This window comes from Panulirus ornatus, chromosome 37, assembly GCF_036320965.1.
Source record: "Panulirus ornatus isolate Po-2019 chromosome 37, ASM3632096v1, whole genome shotgun sequence".
Classification (NCBI taxonomy): domain Eukaryota; kingdom Metazoa; phylum Arthropoda; class Malacostraca; order Decapoda; family Palinuridae; genus Panulirus; species Panulirus ornatus.
In genome coordinates this window covers 18,973,400-18,998,666 of record NC_092260.1, presented here as the reverse complement: position 1 = coordinate 18,998,666, position 25,267 = coordinate 18,973,400, and the positions used below count along the sequence as shown (strand labels likewise).

Sequence of the window (25,267 nt, the reverse complement as noted above, 5' to 3'; positions counted from 1 at the left end):
ATCTGAGAATACTAAATACAATAGCCTACATATGAATAAAGAAGGGAATAAGTAGATACGTCATCTAATGAATCTCAAATACATAAGTTGAGCTACTACGTTAAAAAGACGTTCCACAACGTCAAAAATCATTAAACTTAACAACACAGCAAGAGACAATATTACTCCCCAGAATGGAAATGGCAGCGGTCTTAAACGGTAATAATTTTGGCTGTCATTAATGTTCTCAGTCGGGGCTGCAATATGAATAATTTTCTCATGCAAGTCTGGTCTTGCCTGGCATACTCTGGGGTGAAGGACATGACTTGGCGGGGGATGTGACTCAACAGAAAACGTAATAGCTACACGGCAAACGGAGCCAGAGTGAACGTTTATTTAGATCGGTTGATTCACATCATCACTTTCTTCTTTATATACACGTGAGCTTCCAGCCTTAAAGAATGGAGATTAACTTTTTTTTAAACGTTGCCTCTAGAGCACTAACGCTGTAAAACAATCTAAACGTAAGAACGTTATTAATCACCAGAGATCAATTAACTGTATTCATCTAAGAACAATAAAGCTACCCGTTTTCTAAGAGGGCTAATATTTTCCAGCCTCTAATATCTTAAAGAGATCATCAGTTTTCAATTAAAAAGTCATTATTGCGTTATAATTATGACTTGGTTAGAATCAATATCGGAAGTGTAGGGCGGAGGCTCTGTCTGGAGTCACGGTTATCGAGAAGTCATGGCCATTCGATAACCATATGATCAAGTTGTCACACAAACCTTCCATTAATATATTCAGTGGATACGGTTCCGCGCGTCTCACAAAGCACCACCAGTCGCTAGAAGAGAAAAACAAATCGCGTGATCGAGATATCTCTTCCCGTAACGTAAATATACGTTAACCTAACGTAGCATAACCTAACGTAATGCAAAGGCATGAAAGCTAAACGTTTATGGAGGAAAATGCCGATTCGCGTCTTTACGGAAGAATAACCAGTTCTTCCACATTGTTAACGGAGGCGTTGGGTTATGTTACGAGACCCCTAAACTCCGTTGCTCAGCAGCCAGCCACCCTTACCGCAGTCCAGCTTCAGATGCGGCCTCAAGATATGGAGTTCCTTCTCTTAAATCTCACTGACTTTTATTGTCTGTCGTGGCTCCTCCCTTCCCTGGTTTCGGATAGTCAATGACGTCGCCTCTCGCCAGGTTCCTCTTTGTCTCGTACCTCACAAGCTTCAGAAATTCTATCGCATGTTCTTTGTTTTCTGTGAAGCGGCTGCCAGTTTTTAGAGGCGAATATATTTTCTTTTTTTTACCTCCCGTGTTCGGGCACGAAACAGGGCCTCGCTTGTAGTTGGTTCAATGAGGACGTAATATGTAAACCATGAACGCGATGACGTAAACTTCATCATACTATCAAGACTTGAAAGCAGATTGGACACTGCGTTCCCAGGCATGAGATGCCCTTCAAGATGGCTTGTATAGTTAACCATTCTGCTGAGTGATGCACACGTGATCCATTATTCTGACGGGGGAAAAGTATACTTGCTACGGTCGTAAGAGAAAAAGTATAATCTACTGCATTTATAAGGCGTTAGTCTGGTGCACCAGCTACCGTACTACCTTCAACAGAAGGCGCCTGCGTACAATCGACTGACAATATGTACTGAATGTTTTAAAAATCAATAGTTAAGGCTTTAGATGTCTTAGGATAATTTCTTTTAATTCTAAGATCAGGATGTTATTACCCATAGCTTTCTTTTTTCCACTTAGCAGCTAATCATTCCCCACTCGTAAGAATGTTATCAATACTGTTAAGAAACTCTTCTACATCATACATAACTCAAGGTTTCTTGAGGATTCCTGCAACCCTATGATTCAAGGACGGATTCTCTCTCACAAGCAATACATTTCTCGGTAAAATACTGAACTTCGGTAAACGCAGATTCAGCAGATTTCAGAAGCCCTCTTAAATGTTTACTAACTGCGCTTGGTACTCAAAACATTTGTCAAAGTCGCTAATGAAGGATATTTTGGCCGGGGTATTAAATTCTTCTGCTCTGCAAGGTGCACGGAGGCAGATCGTCAATTTCCACTCCACCTGTTGTAAGGTCAACACCTCTCTCTAGCTGCTGAGCTAACTTGCTCCTGACGACTTGCTGTTGCCTGACCAGTCTATCCAAGACTTGTTAGGGGAGTGAACGCTGGGTTTAGTTGTTTCAATGTTCGCTGAGGTATCTCAAACACCCATGCAGACCATCCCCGTATTCTTATCATGCCGTTGGATGACCAAACATTTACACCTGCTCTCGAACGATCAGTGTCTTCCATCCATCGATCCCTCAATGGTCTATGACCACGGTATCGTGGGATGTTGATCTTGATGTTCCAAGCTCTCAGAAACGCGTGGAAGTGTATACTACAGACATTTGTACGACGACATCGATCGTCGTAAAATGGTTCTTTCCCGACTCATTCGTAGACGAGAACCAGTGAGTTCTCTCACAAGTCCTGAGGACGATGACAAGACTGTGTAGATCTTCTCATCAGTGTGACCCTCGTGTCACGCACCGCTACAGCGGAAAGACCCTGAGCCCGTGTCTGTAGGTCGACCGCAGTGCCCGGCCTGCGTCAAGGGGGTGTGGTGATGTCCTGATTGCAGGATGTGCTGAGCCCATTTCGTGGCACACATATGCTGATCTAACTCATACGTTAGTGCACGTGGAAAACACCACTGCGTTATGATAAACCCCGGAACAGAAACGGTAAGTCACAGGTCTTCCAGCGCCTGAAGGAGAAAATCTTAAGAGTAAATTATATATAACATGTGGCGTCCTGCTGGCTGAGGACCCTCCAAGTCGGGGGCCCCCAGGACCTGCGCCTCCCGCTCCCCCTCCTCCTCCTCCCCACGTCTCACACACTCGTTATTCTTTTCTCAAATTTTCACCTGAAAATATCGTCCAAAGGGAATTATTACACTTTCCATTCACGTTCCCGTTGCCAAGCGAAATACCACGCACAAGTTTGTTCATGAAGAGAGAAGGCTAAGTGTTTGACTTTTTACATTACACGACACAAACTTTAATATATATATATATATATATATACCTCGCAAACGCGGGAGACAGCAAAAAAAAAAAAAAGAAAAAAAAAAATATATATATATATATATGTATATATATATGTATATATATATATATATATATATATATATATATATATATATATATATATATATATATATATATATATATATATATATTGCATCTTCAAAAATCTGTCTGTAGTCTAGAACAAAGCTTAATGAATGTATCGTACCATAATTCGATTATCACGCGTTTGTTTCCCGCATTCATTTAAAATTACGGTACATTATATTTCCATGAAATGAACAGTGGCGCCTCACCCTGACTGTGTCCATGAGGACCCTGCAGCCGACGCCCCAGCAGACGACTGACGGCTCTCACATGCCTCTCTTACAAGGGCGGCTCCTGAGACACTTTCTTAAGAATTTTTCCAGGAGCAACTTACGGCTGCCTAAACGTTGGACGCGTCTCGCTACCCACATAGACATCTTTACATCCAGATACGAACGCTGTACACGCTGCTCGTCTGTACTACACATCTTACCTCAGATGGGGCCTCAGGATAAAAGTGGACCACAGTCATACAAGGTGAGCATGTACTATACTGTACTCCACAGGCATACGCTGTACTGCTCAGGCCAGCGTACACAGAGTGAACAAAATAAGTGTTCCAATGATGTCCAAATACATAACGTGAGAGCACGAGCTGCAACGAGGGCATCATGTTTACAGTTCGCGAACCACAATTTTCATTTATCTTTTTCTTTTTTCTTCGCACGAAAGTTGTGATCACAGAGTAATTGACACTCAGAAGGACGCGGGTTCTACATCCATGTTTCAGACGCCCGCAAGCACCAGCCGGAAATGACCTCAATGGAGATACGGAGACGAAGACCATATTCCAGCAAGGCTCTCGCTCGTTGGAGTTTACATCAGGATTATGTCCAGCCGAGCGATGCTCTGCCACCGGGTCTCCGGTCACAACAGTCGCTGCTGATGATGACCACCCGTTCCTTCTCCCAAAGTGGCAACTGTTGACCGTTCTTCTCCACACCTTATTACCTCCACCTCTCCCCATCTCAGATTTACCTTATCTGTACTGCTTGCAGTCCATAACCACACCATCCACCCCGTACCGATACATCCTCACCTTCAAACTTCCTCCCACCCGCTCCCTTCTAGCCCGAATCAATGCGTCTTCATCCCCCCTACTCCATCCGTACACTTTCGCCCTTCTTATTCTACTCTCAAACGTCCCCCATCCTTCCCATTGGAGCTCAACGTTCCCTAACCATTCCCATCCTACACCCATGCATCCTGCTTACTTCCTATTCCACACCCAGGTACTCCTTACGCCTCCCGTCCGTCACTCACACTCCCGTTGCTCTTTCCGTCCCACGTCCTCATGCAGGAAACAATTACAAGCCTGGATGAGCTCCATGAAAGGCACCAGGAAGTGGAGGTGCGCTGCAGCTCCATAACCTGCATCTTCAGGTCATGGCAGACTTGTGGCGTCTCTTTGGAATTGTGGCTCGACAGAAGTGCTTATTCTTCAGAGAGATTGGCATGTTATCATATATATATATATATATATATATATATATATATATATATATATATATATATATATATATATATATATATTAGAATGTGGTAACAGACTGCTTTTGCAAGTGGTAACGCAGCGAGCAGAGAGTCACCTAGACGGGGCATGTATCACATCACCATCATCAGCGAATAGAAAAGAGCACAGCGCCGTCGAGGGCCTTCCCACAACCTAATTCTGCTCCCGCTTGGAGCGCAGCCTCGGTGATGTAGGAGTCCCAGGATAGAAGTCGTGGAGTTTGGATAACTAGCCAGCCAATCAACTATTCAAGGAGGCTTGCTAGTTCCCTTGCTCTTACTAATAGTCATTAAGGACGTTACAACTCCCGTCAAGAAGTTAAGCTCCGTATCTCTGACAATGTTACGAGTGTCGACAATACTGGTTTTTTCAGTCTTACGCGCCTCACACTGCGTCTTGTCCTGAGCCCCCTCATACCGCTTCCCTTCTAGCCTTAAGCACCTCAGGCTTTTTGTCTTGAGCACCTCATTTTGCTTCTTGAGTACATCATATTTCATCTGGTTTCCAGTAACTGATATTGCATATAGTCTTGAGCACCTAATATTGCTTCTTGTCTTAAGCATCTCGTATTGCTTCTTGTTTTCAGCACCTCATACTTCATCTGGTTCCCAGCACCTCATACTGCTTCTGTGTTTCCAGCACCTCATACTGCCTCTGTGTTTCAGCACCTCATACCGCCTCTACTCTCCGGCACCTCATCATTCCTATCAGTACGAAGATGGACATATTCCATTCCCAATTGTTTACATACAGAAGTGCTTTGAATTTTTCGAAGACACGCACGTGATATATACGGGGAGTTCTGCGTACTATTCAGTTCCTTACATAGTCTTATAATAACCTCGACAATAATGCTTCGCTCTGAATCCTTTAAGCAGATTAGCAGCTCTTTAATAGACACTTTACTCATGATGAATCCATGAGAAACTTTTGATTTTGTCCGTTCTTACTGTTTTACTGGTCGCTCAGCAGATTAATAACTAATTTACATTGAAAGTGAAAATATATTGCGTATGTTTATAGTACGAAATAAATGTGTAAATAGAAAGACTGTGTGGGATAGTTTTCCGCTTTCATAACCTCCTTCTCAAAGCAGCCTCGTTGTTCCATATATGCTACTCAATGGTATCTCCATACACGGTTCATTTCATTATCATTTTAGGGGTGGTGTCCACATCGCATCCCTGCCGTTAATTGTTACTTAAATATTAGGTACTCTTAAAATCTCATATGTGCTCTTCATCCTACTGACTTAGGATGAGGGGAGGGAGAGAGGTTACATGTAGCATTTCGGTAAATCAGTTGTGCTATTACTCCTTGAAGTAATTACACAGGTCAAGAAATTACTTAAAATAGTATTACCTAACTTTCAAATTCCCTCTGAGAGGCTGATACAAAAATTCCCTATTTCTTTCTCCTGATCAATAATAACTTCGACTCAAACAAGACTTAAGGTCGTTCGACTGGCCTAGCCTGTACAATTAAGACATCATTTAGCATTAAGACGAATGGGATAACAACACTGGCTCACTTCACACACAAAGGCACATATTCAACTGACACGAACATCTCTCCCACGGGCAATCGAAACCACCGTGTTAATGGAGTTTGCCAACGGTGATTTCTGTCACGTTCCAAAAATGCCGGTCGCTGAACGTGGTGCTATCTTATGGTTCATTTTTACCAAAATGTCGTTGAATTTCAAACATCTCGGAAAAAAATCTGTTTTCATGAGTTTCCCCGGACCTGGCTCAGGTGTGTGTGTGTGTGTGTGTGTGTGTGTGTGTGTGTGTGTGTATGCAAGCACACATAGGAGTATAGACAGATCACATACATACATGGTTAAGAGAAGGGGCATCACGAGCGTATAAAACTCTCCCCGTAATACACAACTGGGAATCACAAATTGTAATCATACTCAGAATGGAGTAAAGCGCCCTTCTCCCAATACAATACAAATCGTTAATCACAAGCAGGTATTTACACACAACACACACACACACACACACACAAACACGCCAATGAAAGACTAGATAAAAAAAATAAAGAAACGCCTGGTTTCCCTCATTTCAATTGTTGTGTTGTGTTGTGTTGTGGTTCGGAAATTATGGTTTTGTTTCTCCTGTAACATCTTATATATATATATATATATATATATATATATATATATATATATATATATATATATATATATATATATATATATACATATATATATATATATATATATGTATATATATATATATATATATATCACAACGTCTAAGTCAGCAACGTGACGAGGGCAAACAGGGTTTGCTTCATACTGAAGTTACGACGAAGCTCAATTTAATCCTCTAATGGGGTTCAATTTTCCCGTAAAGCGCAGCCGGGCAGCTTGAAGGCGAGGCATCCGCTTATAATATAAGGAGAGGTAATACAGCCCTCCCTCACCCCCCACCTCTCTCTCTCTCTCTCTCTCTCTCTCTCTCTCTCTCTCTCTCTCTCTCTCTCTCTCTCTCTCTCTCTCTCTCCTTCTCTTCTCTACCTACTCTCTTATCTATAATTCTGTTTATCTTTTCCTCTATTATCTCTTTCTTCCCTCATCCCAAACATTGATCTGTTCATAGCTCGTTGCTTTTCTGTTCTTCCCTCTCTTCGCTTTATGCCAGTGTACATGTGCTCGTCCGTCAGTCACTTGAGAACATTTTATAAGATTTTCTTTTTTTTCGTTACGTTCTCGCAAGTGGTGATGCTGCAGGTGGCTTCACGATGCATATAATGAATCACACGAGCACTCGTGGGGGGCAGTATATACCCCTAACCCCTGACATGAAGCTTCAGGAAGGCAATTAACGCATCGTTTTCATTTCCGTTGGTAGAGGCAGCAATCTTGCTGTGAGGGAGGCAGCAACCTGGTTCAATTCAACGGTGATGCAGCGCCATTGCTAACCTATATCTCTCTTTCTACGTCACTCTTTTCCCGCTGTTTAAATCCAAAATCACCACAACTCAACCCTGTCATGAGATACAACATGTTGGGGATAACCACATCCTCCACTCACTCCTGGATACCCCCCACAAAATCAACACCACAAAGTCCTGCTTCCCAAGGGGTGATGTAGAGGTACCGTAATTATTTGCCTTACGAGTCGCTGTTTCTTGTCTGTATTTGTCTTTATTCGCCCCTTGTGTGCTGGGGTTCTGCTCACGCTCACATGTCTCGTGTGGTTCTGCCTCCACCTCTTTATGACCCAGAACGAAATCCGAAGGGCGAGGAAATGAAATTCACCGACAGAGAACTAACCTACAAGCGTATGCGTGTTCCAGAATATCATAGTTAGGGGCTTTCATGTTCGGTGGAACGGAACTAGAATCACGTGAAGAGCTTATAAGAAAGGAGAAAGATGAAGCTGACGCACAGGCAATTACGAGAACAAGGTTACATGAGATGGTTCAGAGTGGGCGGTTCCATGGATGGTGTACGCAGTGGGGAAGACGTGTGAGACATAGATAGAGGTGGTCGATGCAGCAGATGAATAACTTACGGGGGTTAAATAGTTTATTTGGTCTTTTCAGAGGTTCTGTAACCTGCCAACAGTGAAACGTTATTCAGGTGACATACCGGGCACTTGGCAGGGGCTGTACATCCCAAATGGACTAGATCCGAGGGAATTACTTCCTAAGTCGAACAAAGATGGTGGATAAATGCACTTAGAATGGATATTCGAGAAGACATACGCCATCAGTGCGCAAGCCTGAACATTCTACGGTCTGTGAAAAATACCGTAAGAGTAAATCGAGTGGATCGTATATGATGATAGGAAGATCACAAGTGGGTGGGTATCTTTTGTGGTTGAGCCGCTGTAAGAGGATCAGATCGAGAGGCAAACATCAGAGCGTAATGGCCAAGGTCAGTCTAACAATTAGACAGATATGTTAAGGAATTTACAAGAATGTGGCATGTATATGAAAACAGAGTCTCCCTTTCATTATCGATCCTTCCCAGCACGCAGGGTGTCCCTCCTCACAAACGCCCTATGGAAGGTATATGTCTGTAGGTAAGCCAGCTAGATGGGTTTCACCGTTAACCGCAGCAAAGAACTGTCAAATTTACTGATAACTAAAGAATGGTTCAGTATTCCAGACCCGTATCGCGTGTCGTTCGCCAGTGGTTTCAATTTCTTTCGCAATGCATTCGAGTGATCGTCACAATCCCACTGAAACGAAAAACTGAGAAAAGCTATTTGCATTTTCCAGGAATCTTTGATACTTCCAGCCCTGAATCGTTTAAGGTAACAACACAGAACTTAACGGATTCTCTTTGGCACTTATTGGTGTAATATAAGAGCTTGAATGCTTTCGATTCTCTATGCATTTTTTTCCCAAGAGGTTTAGTGTCATGGGAAAGAGGAGGACATAACTGGGATGACAACCTGATGAAGACCTCCCTGTTGTGTCTTCTACTATACTGCTGGGCTGGAATTGGACGTGGTACATATCATCCACCTGGAATGCCATCAATTTCTAAAAGAAAATATGGTTATTACATTCCAGGACTAGATCTAACAAAATATGACTTTGACCTACAGGGTCTCCAGACAGCAGCAGTGTCACAAAGCCATAATGGAAAGAGATGGAAGGACAAGTTCTTCCATGAGAATCATTCATTGCCAAAAGTCTGTCTTTAAAGTCATTCCAGAGAATGTTTGTGCCAAGAAATATCTCAAGATACCTTAAGCGTTTCATAACTCACGTGTGCTTCCGTAAAGTTACATCTTTAACGTCATACTGTTTCAAGATAGGGAGTGTGAGCCTTTGTGTGTTTCTTGGGCCTGAGAGAAGACCATGGCATTGTTCAAACTCTTTACACGTTTTCACACTCTCTCAGCTCGGGACTTTTCAGAGCACGTACTCACTGAGCTCTGCCCCTCCGCTGTTGTTCCAGGCCACCGTTACGAGTTTCCAGGATTTTCGTTTTCCACTGGCACTAGTAATACAAGCTGCGGGATGATCACGGTATGATGCGGCTGTGCTCCCCTGGAGCGGCTGATGTGTCCATTACGCCAATCGCATGATCCTGCTCTTGGTCTGGATGAACGCAGGAGGACCCACGTCGCTGGAAAATGAGGATCGGAATGCTTCAGTGACGGTCACCTGCTTCCTCTTTGCTTCAGTTTAACGCGTCGTTTAGAACTCGAGGAAAGAATCTAGTCCATCGAGAGTATGCCGGAGATAGTCGTTTCATAAGGATGTATTTATCGTACAATGGAGAGAACTTGTTATAACTTTCAACTACAACAATAACAAGAAGAGAGATATCAGCGTAAAGTAGACGCCGTCTCATGGGCCACTTGTGATTCGAGTATCGAGAAATGTGTGAGAGATATCTCAGGGGGGGAAAAGCTGTTGTTTGAACCAATAGTGCTGGGGGTCAGCAAATAGCAGTTGACTCTACTAATGTCTGGCTCAGCAAGTACCTGGGAAGAACTAATGCTCTCCTCAGCGGGTAGCAGCGACTGTGGTACTGCTGGGCTCAGCAGGTAGCTGGAATAGTATAAAAGAAATGAAAAGAATAATAACACGAACTGCAGCACCGCAAACAAACACAAGAACAACACCAGGTGCATAAAAAGAACACTTTCTTCTCTTCTTTTTTTCTTTTTTTTTTTTGCCCTTGAGTCAGAAACACGAGAGTAGACAAAGGAAGGCAGGGTCATACGGATAGAGTATGACCCTCTCTTTGCACGTTGTACCGTGAGATTCAAGAAGTCAAAACTTTACAAGACTGCACTGCCCGAACTCGTCCAACTCGACAAACCGAACAAAACAAACTAAGTGGAACAGGAGAAAACCTCTTCCGAGGACACTCTCTCCCGCCACCAACTTCTCAAGAAGTTTAGAAATATCTTTGTCATTTCTGCCAGCATCCATGGACTTGAAATCGCATACAGGTAATAAAGTGACTTTCTTGAATGGTCTCCACCAGACTCAAGCAAATACAATGTCTGCAACTTTCACGGACATTCGCTACATGAACTGCGAGATAAACGGATTGTAATCTATGATTTGTACATGGGTGACACAATAGGATAGAAAGGTCAGCGAGCGAAGGCTGTATATGTTAACTAATCGTTTAAAGTACAAAGAACTATCAGCATCCCCAAAGGATTTAGTGCAAGAGCTAGTTCCTAAAAAAGATTAAGATTTTAAACTTGGCAACGGTACTGATTTATAACCGTCGTAAAGCTACATAAAGAAATGAACCTTGCAGAAAATTAAAGACCACAGAACCTCGCTGCCTTAATCTTGGAAGCCTCACTCCCGAGGAAACTTTAATCCACCGCACCTAGAATGAAAGCGGATCAAGAGACACCATCACAGATAAACACCTCCCGGGGGCCAGCAACAGACGAAAGAGGACAGAAATAGGGAAATCATTTGGCTGTGTTATAGTGTTGGCTTTTCTATTCGGGTGACAACACCGGAGAACAAATGTACACGTAATACGATACTTCACAGTCTTCAACACCTTAAAATCCTAGGATTGTAACTGAAGTACACGCAAAAGCAGGGGGAAACTTCAACAATAAACGGAGAGATGAGGTACACGATGAATCTCACATAGTCTATAACTACGAATCTTTCCCGAATGGCAAACCTCAAGAAGCGGAGCCGGAGGGTATGACAGGAGGAGCACTCTAAGACTTGCAAGAGACACGCTGGCATTGCAAAAATAATACTGTTACTTCAGACTTTGGAGTGGCAGTCTTGCATCATGGTCACTGCTATGCCATCATGTTCAGTGTCATTCACCACCATCCAATCATTCATCATCATGTCTCTATCATTTACCGCCCAATTCACATTCACTCACTACCATTTTCCGTAGCACTCAAATCATGTTCATTATCACTCGCCATCAGGTTCATTGCCATTCAACATCACGTTAATTCTCACTCACCCACATGTTCGGTACCACCCACAAGAGCGTACATAGACATTTCACCATCATGTTCATCATCACTTAACATCATGCTCATAATCACCATTATGTCCAAAATCATTTACCGCCATGTTCACCAACATTCACCATCATAATCTTTACAACTCACGATCACTCTCACTATCGTGGCCAACATCATTTCCATGACAAATCTCATGGAAATCAGCTGAAATAACGGCTAAGTAATGGTCTCTTCTGGTGAACTCTGACCCCTAAAGAAAAGCCGAACAAAGGTCAAATCACAAATCTGACATACGCATGTTATGAGGAGGTATTAAACAATAATTCAGTGCCAAATTTCAAGAACAGCGCTTAAAGTATAGGCGAGTCATGGCCAAAAATATACAAGGGTGTATTTTCTTTAACCCGTGACGATGTATAGGATAGCAAATATGACTCTATTCACAAGCCTATTCGGTACAGTTGTATGGCGCTCGTGTAACGGTTTCTCTATGCTGAGGTTCGTCTCAAACGAGGAAGTAAAACTGTGAGGAAGATTAGTATAAAACACACGATTTTGTGGCTGTCTGATCTTTGACTCCATAAAATCCTTTAAAAAACTTAAAATATTAAAAGAAATGAAAAAGGACGGCTGAACGTGCTGAACGAAGGTTCAAAATCCACAGAGTATCAAGTCAGTCGGTTCTAAAATGAGGAAATGAGACAAAAGTTAGATCGCAGTGAAAAAGAAGAAGAAGAAGAAGAAGAAGAAGAAGAAGAAGAAGAAGAAGAAGAAGGAGGAGGAGGAGGAGGAGGAGGAGGAGGAGTAGGAGGAGGAGGAAGGAACAGTAGAAAAACAATTCGTCTCCGTTTGGGAACACAACAACATAAACAAGACGACAGGGAACCAGCACACAAATTGTTCCGCGACGGAACCGACCTCTCCTTATGGTGCGACGAGATCGAACATCCGCCCACTGGGTTCCTTCCCATCCCAGGTGTGTACAGGGACGACCACACGGAAAATTCCCGTTCGAACGATCTGAAAGGACGGAGGGCGAAGTCGCTGATGGAATGTTTCACACAAGTGGCTTAAAGTGTCTGGTCCTCCCAAGGGCAGGTTTTCCAGTTAAGAATTCTGAAATTTTCAGAGCGCAGCAGTCTTGTGCACACTTGTATACTCCTAAATGTTTGAAAATTGTTTAGGATGTAGATGAATCAGGTACCGGTTCATGCACAGAAATTAGCGAAAAAAAGGCGATAAGACCAAGGTTTGGAATTACCCGCCACAAAAACACGCACCCCAATCACTGAAAACAATTGACCACACTGTTCATGCCTGCAGATATCTATATAGATTTTAAATTCTTCTCTCTTATTATCGGTTCATGTCCCTTACCCTTTGCTCTCCCTCTAGTACCTACTTTCTTCAATACATAATCACCCGAAGCTAAAGATCAGGTGTTTTTGTTTCTCTACCTAAACCATGGAACAATTCACCTTTTCATGTCTCTCCTGTTACATACTACTTGCCCCTATTTTCAAATGGTAGGTTTTCCACTTCTTCTAACATCAAGAATAATTCTTTCTCCTCTCTCTACTATTGTGTTGTTGTTGACACTCTAATTCCTTTCTTTTATTTCACTGTAGGACTTTTCGCCCGCAACGAGACAACAAAAAAAGGCAAAAGAAAAAAAAGAAAAAGAATCTAAAATGCATAAATCCCTGACACAAAAGACGTGAGAGACATAAAGTCAAACCTGTGTAGATCCTTGACACAGATTCCTTCCACGTGCACGTTTGTTTACTTAGGGTCTCCTCTCTTCCTGCTCCGCCTCCGGAGGCGCGACAGGTGACTGAGAGTGAGGGGCATCTGCCTGATCAATGATGGACACCAAACTCGTTTCTCAACTTCTGGACACAGCTCGCTAACGTCTGAGGCTTTGGGGAGTTGGTGGGTGGGCGTGGGGGGGGGGGGTTAGTCGTTGAAAAGGGGGGCTTGTATGTGTGTCTGTGTGATGTCTGTATGTATGTAAAGGGGAGAGAGAGAGAGAGAGAGAGAGAGAGAGAGAGAGAGAGAGAGAGAGAGAGAGAGAGAGAGAGAGAGAGAGTATTTATGAGAACTTTTCATACTGTGTGTAAAACAGACATAATGTTTCAGCATAAAGATTTTCTCTTACCTTATGTATCTCTTCTTCTTCAACTTGCATTCCACCTTTCCTCTTCCTGAAATTGAAAAAGAGGTCCATTATGAAAATCTGAACAACCTGTTTATTTCTATCACTTCACAATATGTGATTTTATCAGTCAAGAGCAAATATCAGGGCAATGTCTGGCTTCCAGCATGTCATGAGGAAAGACAAATGAATATGTAAAGATGTTGAACTGCAGAGGAAGGTTTGGCATCTGCCAGTCAGACTCGCAAGAAAAGATAAAACAAGATGAAAATATGATTTCAGACGTTAGGTGTAACAATGTCTAAAATCGCTTTTTTTTTTTTCCTTCCTCGAGATCCAAGTAAATTCTCCCTACATTCTAAGTACATTTGCTTGTTAGTCAGCAGAAATATTTCCTTTAACACTTCGCACGGGGCAAGATTGTTCATACGTTTACCTGATTTTCATAGAAGGGTACCTGGTTATTGTAAATATCCCTAAGAAGAGTTACAGAACACAACCACAGTCACCTTCCCTCGTTTGTTTACAAGCAACCAGAGTCATCTATCGGGAATGACGGCAAACAGCGACCTCATCTGACGACCTTTACATCTATAGTTTACTATTCTCTCCGGGTATTGTTCTCCACAATGGAAGGAGACAAGAGGTAAGGTTTTCCAGACGTATGTTGATCGTGGGATCCCTCTTGAAGGGTGTTCTCATTCACGAAGGCACGCATAGTACACAGAGCAGCAGTGTTTAGCCCGGCAGATCAATACATCACCATTAAAGGTTGTGTGTTTTCCATCCCGTAGACTCTCTGATGTTCCATTTGACTGTAGCTGTAGCTACCGTGCACACCAAATCACAATAGGGAAGAAGAATTAGTGAAAATACGATTTTTTACTTTGTTAATAAGTTTAGTACCTCGGCAAGATATCCAGTTTGAATTTGACCCAAGTCGGTGGCAAGAGTGGACAGATAGAGAGACCGACACACAGACAGAAAGGGTCCTCACATTTCAGACCTCCTGCCATGCACGGTCGCGTATACCAACGACAGAGACAAAATCCAATCAGCCTGTCGCCTCGCCCTAATGTTTACAAAGCAACGCTTTTAATCACATTGTCGAAGCTTCGCTCCGCGAGAGTCGACTGAATTCGAACTGTCGCGAGGGAGCGGATCGTAATTTGACAGTTGTTGTGGTGTTGACAGCAGGTGAGATTGGAATGAAATTTCTGTTCATTGGGTTAATTAGGAGTGTGTTGTTGAGAGGTAGAGAGGGTGCCGCAGCTGCCATATGAAACAGTGGTGTTCTGGTTAACAATGAGGATGACTGGAAGTACGAGCACGCGTTGTGCTTTGGCCATGAGTGTGTGCGTGTGTGTGGATGGTCCGGTTTAGATGCGGCAGGCAAGTATACTCACTAGTCTGAGGATATGAGTAGAATATTGTTTTTCGTAATTCTGTGAACACTCATCTTTACACCTATATAATCCTGTCTGTATCTTCTATCTATAATTACTTGCCCTTGCGTCTGTATGTCCGTCAGTGTAGTTCAACGCTTGTCATCCCATCGATTTTTTTTGTTTATATATCTTTTTTGTCTTCCATCTTCATCTATCAGTCTGTTGTCCACGTCTTTCTCACCCTGAATATATGTCTACATTTTCACTTCTTTTACTTCACCTCATCTCCAACAATCATCTTGGTTCATGCTATCTCTCTCTCAGTGTCCCGCCTCAGTACTTCTCTTTCTCCCTGTCTAATCCTATGACTGAGAAAATAATTTCATGTAGCTCATGGCTCTCTAGATTTATGTTTTGTACCTGTCTTCTCCCTCTCAATCAACACCCTCCTATACCACTTACCAGGTATACTCAATAAACTTATGCCTCTGTAGTTTGAACACTCAGCTTTATCCCCTTTTGCCTTTATACAGTAGTTCATGACAAGCCACCTCCTGCCAGTAACTTGTTTGTTACGAAGACATGAAATTATGCCAAGACAGACCTATGGTTCACATGGCTCTAAAACAATTATCTCTAATCAGGGCGATACTGCTCTATCGTGGTCACAAACTATAATAAATACTAAAGAACTTCAACCTGTTATTAGTTGCTTTAATAACTTTAAAAAAACTAAGGCTCTCTGCGACCTCTTCAGGTCTCCAATAAAATTCAAATTGTTCATGTCAAAGGCAATTTCCATGTATGCTATTACTACTTGAGTAAATTAGGATAAACTACCTTTACTATATAAATTAGTCTCGAAATTGTCCCTGTTCTATTTTTCTCTATATGACATACGGCCAATGTTGAGATTAAATTCTTTGGTCTTCGCCTGCCTGTTTTTGTATCTATCCGCTTCTCTTTGTTTCTTACTTTCTATTTTTCTTTTCTCTCTCCCTCTCTTTTGCTTCCTCCCCCGGCACACACCAGACCCCAACACATCCCCAGAGGACCACGGCTAAAAATATCATACGTTACCCTTGTGTCCAGCTGTTGGAAGCGGAGACCAATCTATTCTGGACTTTTGCCTCCACTATAATACGTTTAACAATTCCAAGTAAAGTTTATATACAATATAACTTAGAAACCCACACCGCGATGTTTATGTGTTTCTCATACACTGACTTCAGGACTCAGTATGTGTGAAGCAAAAGGCTTTAATCCCTTTCCAGTTGATGAACTCTTCTGCTATCGACTTTTTATAAGAGTTCTCAAAGGTCACGATGCGCTCTAGGATAATTAGAGGAGGTGTCCTACTTGGAGTGAATCCTTATCAAGTATATATATATATATATATATATATATATATATATATATATATATATATATATATATATGCACACACGAGTATATTGTTGTCAACAGCTAAAGATCATGAAGCCAGGGGTCCACACCATGCGTCAATTTATAGAAAGTACGGACAAACATTTATACTCATCGCCTCCAAATGGTGGGTTGGATAAATCAGGCATTAGGTCTACTGACTACCAGGGGTAAGTGAAGCCTTCGTCTTCAAGTAATAACCATCAGTCGAAAAATCTTGAAGATTTCCTTCAGTGGTTAGATGAAAAAAGAAAAATCTGAAGACCACGTACGGCCTCATTATGTATACGACACTTGGTAATTTGGTCGTTTGAGCTTTAGGCTTACCATCTGCTAGGGTCAATTAAGGCCATCAGCGTTAACATGAATTACCAACCGAACGATCTCGAATACCATCTCCAAGTGTTGACGAGACACCCTCGCTGTGAATATGGCCCACGCTGGTCGAAATGGTTAGTTGGTTGTTTGAGTTGTAAGCCTATCATCAACTGCCGGGGTCATAAGGGCAGTCTACGTCAAGTTTCGTCCATCAAACTCCCCCCCAAAAAATCTTTAAACACCTTCAGATGTTAACGATGCTTTTAAAACCACAAACACCCTCCCAGTGTGCATGTGACCCATGGGTCGAAATGTGCTTCAGCAGACTTCTATTTCAAATTCTTTTTCTTTGCGTTTTCTATTCATCCCATCTTTGCTGTGTCGTATATCATCCCGCTAATATAATGTCGTTATCAATACGATAACCTGAAGTGCCTATCTTTTTTTAATGTCAAAATGATTTATTATCCCGAAGTATCGACTTATCATTAAAATGACTTATTGACATAGCACTCAAGACACTCCTGTCATAGAGATTCTGTCGTTCCCATCGTGTTCGAATGGACTACGGGTGCTGCCATCTTAGGGCTAACAAGGAAGATCTGCGCCACAAGTTGTTAGAGCGTTCCCCAGGAGCGCCAGGCTGGCTCCACCGTCACCACATATTTCATGGTCATCGATTGGTGAAGTGGTTGGTGATGAGAGGGAAGGGGGTGGTGGCTTCCTGGGTAAATTGGGTGGATAAGTAGGTAAAATGGGAGGTGGGAAGTTGGGGGATGTTTCTTCGGGTACCAGTGGTGGAGAAAAAAAATTACATGAAATTTAGCAGCAGGTAAATTGGATGGATCAGTGGGTTAAGAAAGGGTGACGTAGTTAGCAAATTGGATGGATCTACAGAGAGTGTGTGTGGGTGAGTCGGTGGATGAGACTGGGTTATACAATTCTAAGAAAAGACTTTATTCCAGCAGCCTCATATCACAGTTAGTAATGAGAGGTTGGCAGACGAAGCTTAAGCTGGCTTTGCGGGGATGGTGGGATGACAGGCCATATACTATTTCGTCTCGTCTTGTTCGTTTTCTAATCTCTCTCTCTCTCTCTCTCTCTCTCTCTCTCTCTCTCTCTCTCTCTCTCTCTCTCTCTCTCTCTCTCCTGATTCGACCAAACTAAAAGGTGACTTTCCGTCTGTGGGTTAATGCTGTTAAAGTTAATACAATATTTGCTTGCTTGTTCGATTACTAACTTTTACTTTCTTTTCCCTCTTTCTCTAACTCTCTGGTTCAACCAGATTAAGAGCCCAAATTCCTGCAGGTTAGTCTGGCTAAACTGGTGCCTGAGTGGAGCCATTCATCTTTGACGTGAAAGCCGAGGAGAGAAGGAAGGGGGACGGCTGAAGTAGAAACACCTGGGACATGTCGTGCAAGGGGAGGTCGCCTGGTGAGTGGTTGTGGGCAGGTCGCGTCCCAGAGGTGGGGAAAGGAGGGGAAGCAGGAGGTGATGGCATTACATGACATAAAAAGAAAATCTAACGTGTAAGGACTTGGACGTGGCAATATCTATATATAACCCCACTGACAGATTATATATATATATATATATATATATATATATATATATATATATATATATATATATATACTATAATGAAACAGAAACGAACGCACTTCCCCCAACCAATCAGAAAGTAAACAAGGCAACGCTGACCGAGAACAGTGTGTTTACATGACGTTTCTAGACGGGTATGACGTATCAATGACGTAGGAACCACCCACCCACCCTCTATCCGCTCACCTCCCCAGGCTTAAATAAGAAAGCAGCTCCTGACGTCACAGGGTGGGCTCAGATAGGTCAAGGATGCCACGCCCCGCTCCCTGATCCTCTCTGGCCACTACAGAGAAGACGAGCAATTTTTTTCTACAAGGAACACAAAAACACTAATACTAAAATGAAATATATATATATATATATATATATATATATATATATATATATATATATATATATATATATATATATATATATCGCTACACATCTATAACTGACATTACTTGCACCTCCTAACAGGTCTTCTCCTTTGTAAAATCTGGTAGTCTTTCTACTCACTTCCACTATCACACACAGCCTCATCAGGATCCAGTGGTCTGCTACAGTTTGAATTCAGTTATATTCAGATATTCACTGTTCAAGAGAAGGGGCGAAGGAATTCGCCAAGTGAGAATTCTCATAAGACTCCGTCGCCTGTTCCTGGCGCTGCATCGCTGAAGCGGAAAACCGCAAATGAGAATGATTATATATATATATATATATATATATATATATATATATATATATATATATATATATATATATATAGATAGATAGATAGATAGATAGATAGATAGATAGATAGATGGATAGAAAGATAAACAGACACACAGATACATACATATACAATATGATCATAAGTGTAAGAAGAGATGAATTAATACTTCAAATAAATTAATATGTAAATTTCGTGTGAAATACACAGAACCCAACCACATTCTTCAGGAGAATAATGAAGTGAGACCAAGTAATATTCCTGAACATATCCAGCATAATTTGAGAAAAGAAAAATGTCTGAAATCCACTTGTCAGTATCAAAACTTTATCTAGGCATGTTCCGTCATTACGGTGCATAAGGCGAGAAATTTAGTGTTGGTGGACCAGTTCCCTGACGCTGGAGAGGGGAGTCGAGCGTCCGCTCCACGCTCTCGTACCCCGACTCGATTTTGCATGAGTTGTGGCTATAAATAGTGCAGAGTGGCGGGCCTTGCCCCCACTGCCTGAGGCGGGAAGAGAGAGGACGCACAGCGGCCCGGGTACCGCTGCCTCCCCTTGTTGGGAAATTCTCGATTTCGTAAAGTGATACTAATTCTTATAATATATATATATATATATATATATATATATATATATATATATAAGAAATTGCGGGGCTTCGATACACAATGTGCTTTTTAGTATAATGACTCGCAAGAAATAAGAGACGGTTGTAAATATGCAAAAACAAAAAACAAGAAACAAAGAAATAAATAAAAGGATTCACATTACAAATATTCATGTTTGTTGCCGGACATGATGGCCGTCTACTTCTTGCTGGTCGGCAAATCAGACGCCCTTACAGTACAGGTTAAAGTGCGACAGTAAATGCCTGTTTTCGTCTTCCCACGAGGAAGCAGATGAAGCAACATGTGTTGGTGGCAAGCGTGGGTTGTGGATCTTTCATCGTAAATCACGACGAGGATCTGATCCAAAGAAAGGAGATCAGATTCGAATGATTTATGACTGAAATCAACGTCTCAGGTGTAGCTTGCCATGAACAGGAGACCCTAATGTGAACTTCTCTCTTTCTCATGCTCTCAGACCCTGTCCTTTTATCCCAGCATACTCGTCGCTAAACCTGTCCTTTCCCCAAAGTATACTCGCTAACCCCGTCCTTTCCCCAAGTATACTCGCTAACCCTATCCTTTTCCCAAAATATACTCGCTAATCCTGTTCTTTCCCCAAAGTATACTCGCTAACCCTGTTCTTTCCCCAAAGTATACTCGCTAACCCTATCCTTTTCCCAAAGTATACTCGCTAACCCTGTTCTTTCCCGCCAATATATTCCCTCTCCCTCTTTACCAACATACTCCCACACCGACGTGGCCCCAGGCCTGGCGGGGTGGGAGGCATGTCCTCAGCTACTTAAGGAAGAGCATAATGCTCATGCCGCTCTCACTGGCACGACCTGTGCTCCCTGGCCGGGCTGGCTCGTCAAATAATGTGGGAAGGAGGGAATTTGTGAGGAGGGAGAGAACTGGTGGGATAGACAGAGATAGAGATAAATGGATAGACAGATACAGAGAGAGAGAGAGAGAGAGAGAGAGAGAGAGAGAGAGAGAGAGAGAGAGAGAGAGAGAGAGAGAGAGAGAGAGAGAGAGAGAGAGGAATGTGTGGGATGGAGGATGGAAGGTAAGAAAATAAAACCAGCATGTTGGAGAGAAAGGGAAGACCACGTGGCAGGAAGGGAGGTGAACAAGGTGAAGCTAAAAATGAGGCTAAACTGAAATAGAACATATACTGTCTCTCTAATGTAATTGGAAAGGACGAGAACTGTGGAGGAAAGGCAAACACCGATAATGATGATGAAGGGAGGAAAATGCCAGATGATCCACCACGGTTAGTTAGCGGGGAAATACAGAGAGAGAGAGAGAGAGAGAGAGAGAGAGAGAGAGAGAGAGAGAGAGAGAGAGAGAGAGAGAGAGAGAGAGTTTCCCCTCCCTAGCTCGTACATTTTCTCTGCTCAGATCACAGTAATGTGTCAGTGATGATGATGATCAGGAATACACGCAAACACAGAATTAGTCAGCATTATCTATATATCGTACAATTTAGACACATACATCACAAGGAGAATAACCAGCATCTAGGAATACGTAATCCATATCTATCTATCTATCAAGGATAGGGGGGAAAATAATATCATCCATTCATCTCCTGTGTGTCGTATGAACCAAATGATTATCCATCTTCTGAGGTCCAGTCATCTGGGACACAGCGAGAAAGCGCGAGAGAAATGAATGAACCTCCAGTATCTCCCCCGGTGCTGAGTAGGAACGGTGCTACTGGTCGAGGAGGGCTGAATGGTTCCCAGACTCCCTCGACCGCTATCAACAGACAGGAACCCAACTCACCTCTGCGAAGACTGTTTCTAAACATGACTCTTTGGCTGTCCATTTCTGCAACACCTGTGGTCTCAGGTCCAGCCGCTCTCCTCTGCTCAATACCTCTTTCCTTGCTCGATTTTCTTCGAAACCCTACCGTTCAAGGCTGCCTTTCCACTTCCCTACGAAATCTTTAACGATAATCTCTACCACCGCTTCTAGTCCAAGGGCAAGTTTGTGCTTACTGTCGCGCAATATCAATATCGCCTCATGCATCTTCATTCCCCACAATTCTATAGCCATCTGGGTCAAAATTTCTTTTCCTGCTGTCTCTCACTCTAACGTTTCGTTTATTTCCCTCCCCCGCCCACATCAATTCCTCCGCCTGTGTACAACTCTTCACTATTTGATCAGTCGCGAAGCTAAGGTCTCCTCAAATCCACGGGCTGAAATTCTCATGCGGTGGATTCCCAGGTATACGACAAAGGCTGCCTGGCCTTTACTGTGGACGATGCAAGTGCAGTTGATGCCCTTTCACTGTGAGCAGATATTCCATATCTACGGTACTGAATACTGATCGCATATCTAGAGGAAGGGCTCCTTAACCAACTTTCTCTGACCTGGAATGGAATCATAAGCCTTTTGTCTATATGTCTCCTGCAATTGCTCCTCTTCAACATCCTTTTCCACCTACCGTGATGCTGCTCTCTCTCTCTCTCTCTCTCTCTCTCTCTCTCTCTCTCTCTCTCTCTCTCTCTCTGTTCCGCAGGCATTATTTTGGTCACTGATCACCTGAGCTGTGTGTGTGTGTGTGTGTGTGTGTCTTAGCTACTAAGGCTTGGGCCAACAACATGTATATGGTTACAGCATCCCATAGATTTTGTCTGTAAACCAACCAGACGAAGACTGAAGGTTACGATATCAATTTTCTTCAGATGAAGAAGCCGTGAAATTCTATTCTTTCCTCCTCCTAGAACCTTTCTACAATAAACGAGTCAGGGAAAGAAATTCACGAGAAGCTCAAATAAGTTTTTGTTTTCTAAAGTAATTCATTTATATTCCTCATTTTGCCTATCATCCAAGATGGCCAGGCTGGGCTGTGCTTTTCATCCGTGTCATGTCGGCTGTTATAAATAAAGATATATGTACACAAATATGCTAACGAACGCTGACACGTAAACATGCACGCACACATACACACAGCAGTGAATCACTGCATCGTTTCGATGTTTACTAACAATAACAAGTCAAATATAAATTAATTTGACTCTATTGGCGTTTGTAAATTAATGTCAACTTTATCAAAGGAACACAAATTAGCTGACTTTTTCACATCGCCTAAAGTTCTAAATCAACTTTAAAACTTCAAAATTCAGTCGAAAAATTCATTTATGAACAGCACTGATGACTGACACTGCCAGGCATCGCATATGATGATGTCTGTATTCACACGAGTGTGATGTACTTTAAGCCAACGAGATGCCTATGTAAACATTGTGGTGATAATGATATTGCAGGCCAGTGAGTGATGGATTCTGTCAGACGGATTGCTTCTATTTTCTAATAATTCCTACGTTCTATATTGTATTGATGGCCTTTGGGACTCAACATGTGTATCGAAACCGAAATTGAAAACCGTTACGAATCGTTACTTGAAACCAAATGAGCTTCTCAGCTTAAAAGACATTACGAAATATATCACTGATATTATTGGGAGGGATATTCATCGCAAAGACAACACAGTGAAGGCAAATCAGAGAATGAACAGCCTCGTTTCTGCTGTGGCGAGAACCTGTCGATTCATCACCCTCAAGTCTTCGAAGCCTCTACTGGTTCTTGAGTCAATCTCTATGAACATAAATACGATACAATTGAAATTAAGGTTTTTACCCCCCATCACTCAGCACTGAAGGGTAGTACCTGGGGGATGGAAGACCACCTTGGCGGACGTAAAGACGCTGGCAACCTTTACCTGAAATGTCAGGGTTCTCTTAATTCCTGGAGTCTTAGGCGCCTATCGTCGGCATTATAAAAGTTGGACACAGCTGCTCAAGGGACCGCTGGAAATACCAAAGACCCGGTGACTCAGCACGAACTGCTCTAAGTGGAGTATCGGAAAATCGACCCGAGAAATCTTTACGTCTGGCACTGCTTACAATTCTTATCTCTGAGACAATTATTCCGCATCTGTTTACAGATTCACACACGGACGGAGGTCTCTTGCGTCTTTTACAACGTAATGATATATTCACGTATAAAAAGTCTGTTTTCTCCTGATATGAAAATGTTTGCGCATCGTTCCGAAAAAAATGATGTTTTCCCCAAACAGTTAAAGTTTATAACTGAGTGTAACTTAGCGTGTATAATGACAGAATAATTATCTTTAAACGCCCGAAGATGACGTTTAAACTTTTTCGACTGGTAATTACTAAACGAGGCTGGTGGCCTTAATGACCGTGGCAGGCGATAGGCCTAAAGACCAAATAAACAACCAGTCATTTATTCTTTATTTCTAGTAATCAAAACTCTTCTTACCTTGTACAGTAACGATAGGTTTTTCGTTGATAGTTAGTCTATGTAAATTTTTACATTGAATAGCTGTCAACAGCTAAAGGGTCAATAAATCTGACTCTGTACCGTATTTGTCATACATATACACACACACACACACACACACACACACACGCACACACACAATACATTTGATGTTTCCCCATTTTTCAGTTACTCTTTACTGAAAAGCCTCTGCGCACAACGGACATTTGCATGTGGGACGTGTGGGACTGAAACCTTGTTGTGATGTGCGTATCTCAAGTCTATGGGACTGGAAACTCTCACAGTGAATATCCTCGAAGCCCCTGGCATGTGGGACTGGAACATTGTTACAGTGAGTATCCTGGAAACCCCTGGCATGTGGAACTGGAACCTAGTTTCAACGATTATATTGGAAGCTCCAGGCATGTGGGACTGGAACATTGTTACAACGAGTATCCGGGAAACCCCTGGCATGTGGGACTGGAATGTAATTAGTACGATCATTTTGGAAGCTCCAGGCATAAATAAAAGGAGCCTCTACACGAAGCGGTTACGTCACGCACATGATGAACAAGTAAATATGCAGACTGGTGTTTCAAGTATACGAATAAATCTAGATAGCTTGTTTAACTGCTGAATAAAGCTTCGAATAGTGACCTCTAATGATTCATTTTTGAGCTCATAACTAGCTATCACACACACACACACACACACACACACACACATAAGTATTTTCAAAAACTATCGGTCTTGCTGTCTGGTTGATGAGTCCTCAATCCTTTGAAAGTGAAACAATAGTAAGAGGTGGTCCGAGGCAGTTCTGACACAATCAATCGACAAATACGAAAACCTGCGTATTTGTATACAAGAAAAAAAAATCGTCAGCGAAGACAGAGCTCTCCTGAGACATTCATTGCAATGGAAAATGGAAAACATCATGTTTTGGACAATCACATGTTTACCAAATGGCGTCCTAGCTTCGTCTCTTCGATGTATATCAACTTACTGTTATATTTCTCTATTGTGTCTCCCCTGATGATGTGATTATTACACGAAAATGCACTTGGGAACTTTTCGTGTTTCATTTTCCCCGTGGACTCATAGGAATATATATATATATATATATATATATATA

At 42.3% G+C, this 25,267-nt stretch overlaps 1 protein-coding gene across 3 annotated transcripts in view; it reads right to left on the bottom strand.

Moving 5' to 3' along the window:
* Positions 1-25,267, bottom strand: part of LOC139760557 (gastrin/cholecystokinin type B receptor) — a 280,378-nt gene that overhangs the window by 39,411 nt on the left and 215,700 nt on the right. For all 3 annotated transcript variants that reach the window (XM_071683898.1, XM_071683897.1, XM_071683899.1), the window contains exon 4: positions 13,806-13,851. The gene's annotated coding sequence lies outside the window, so the exon portion shown is untranslated. The remainder of the gene's footprint in view (positions 1-13,805; positions 13,852-25,267) is intronic.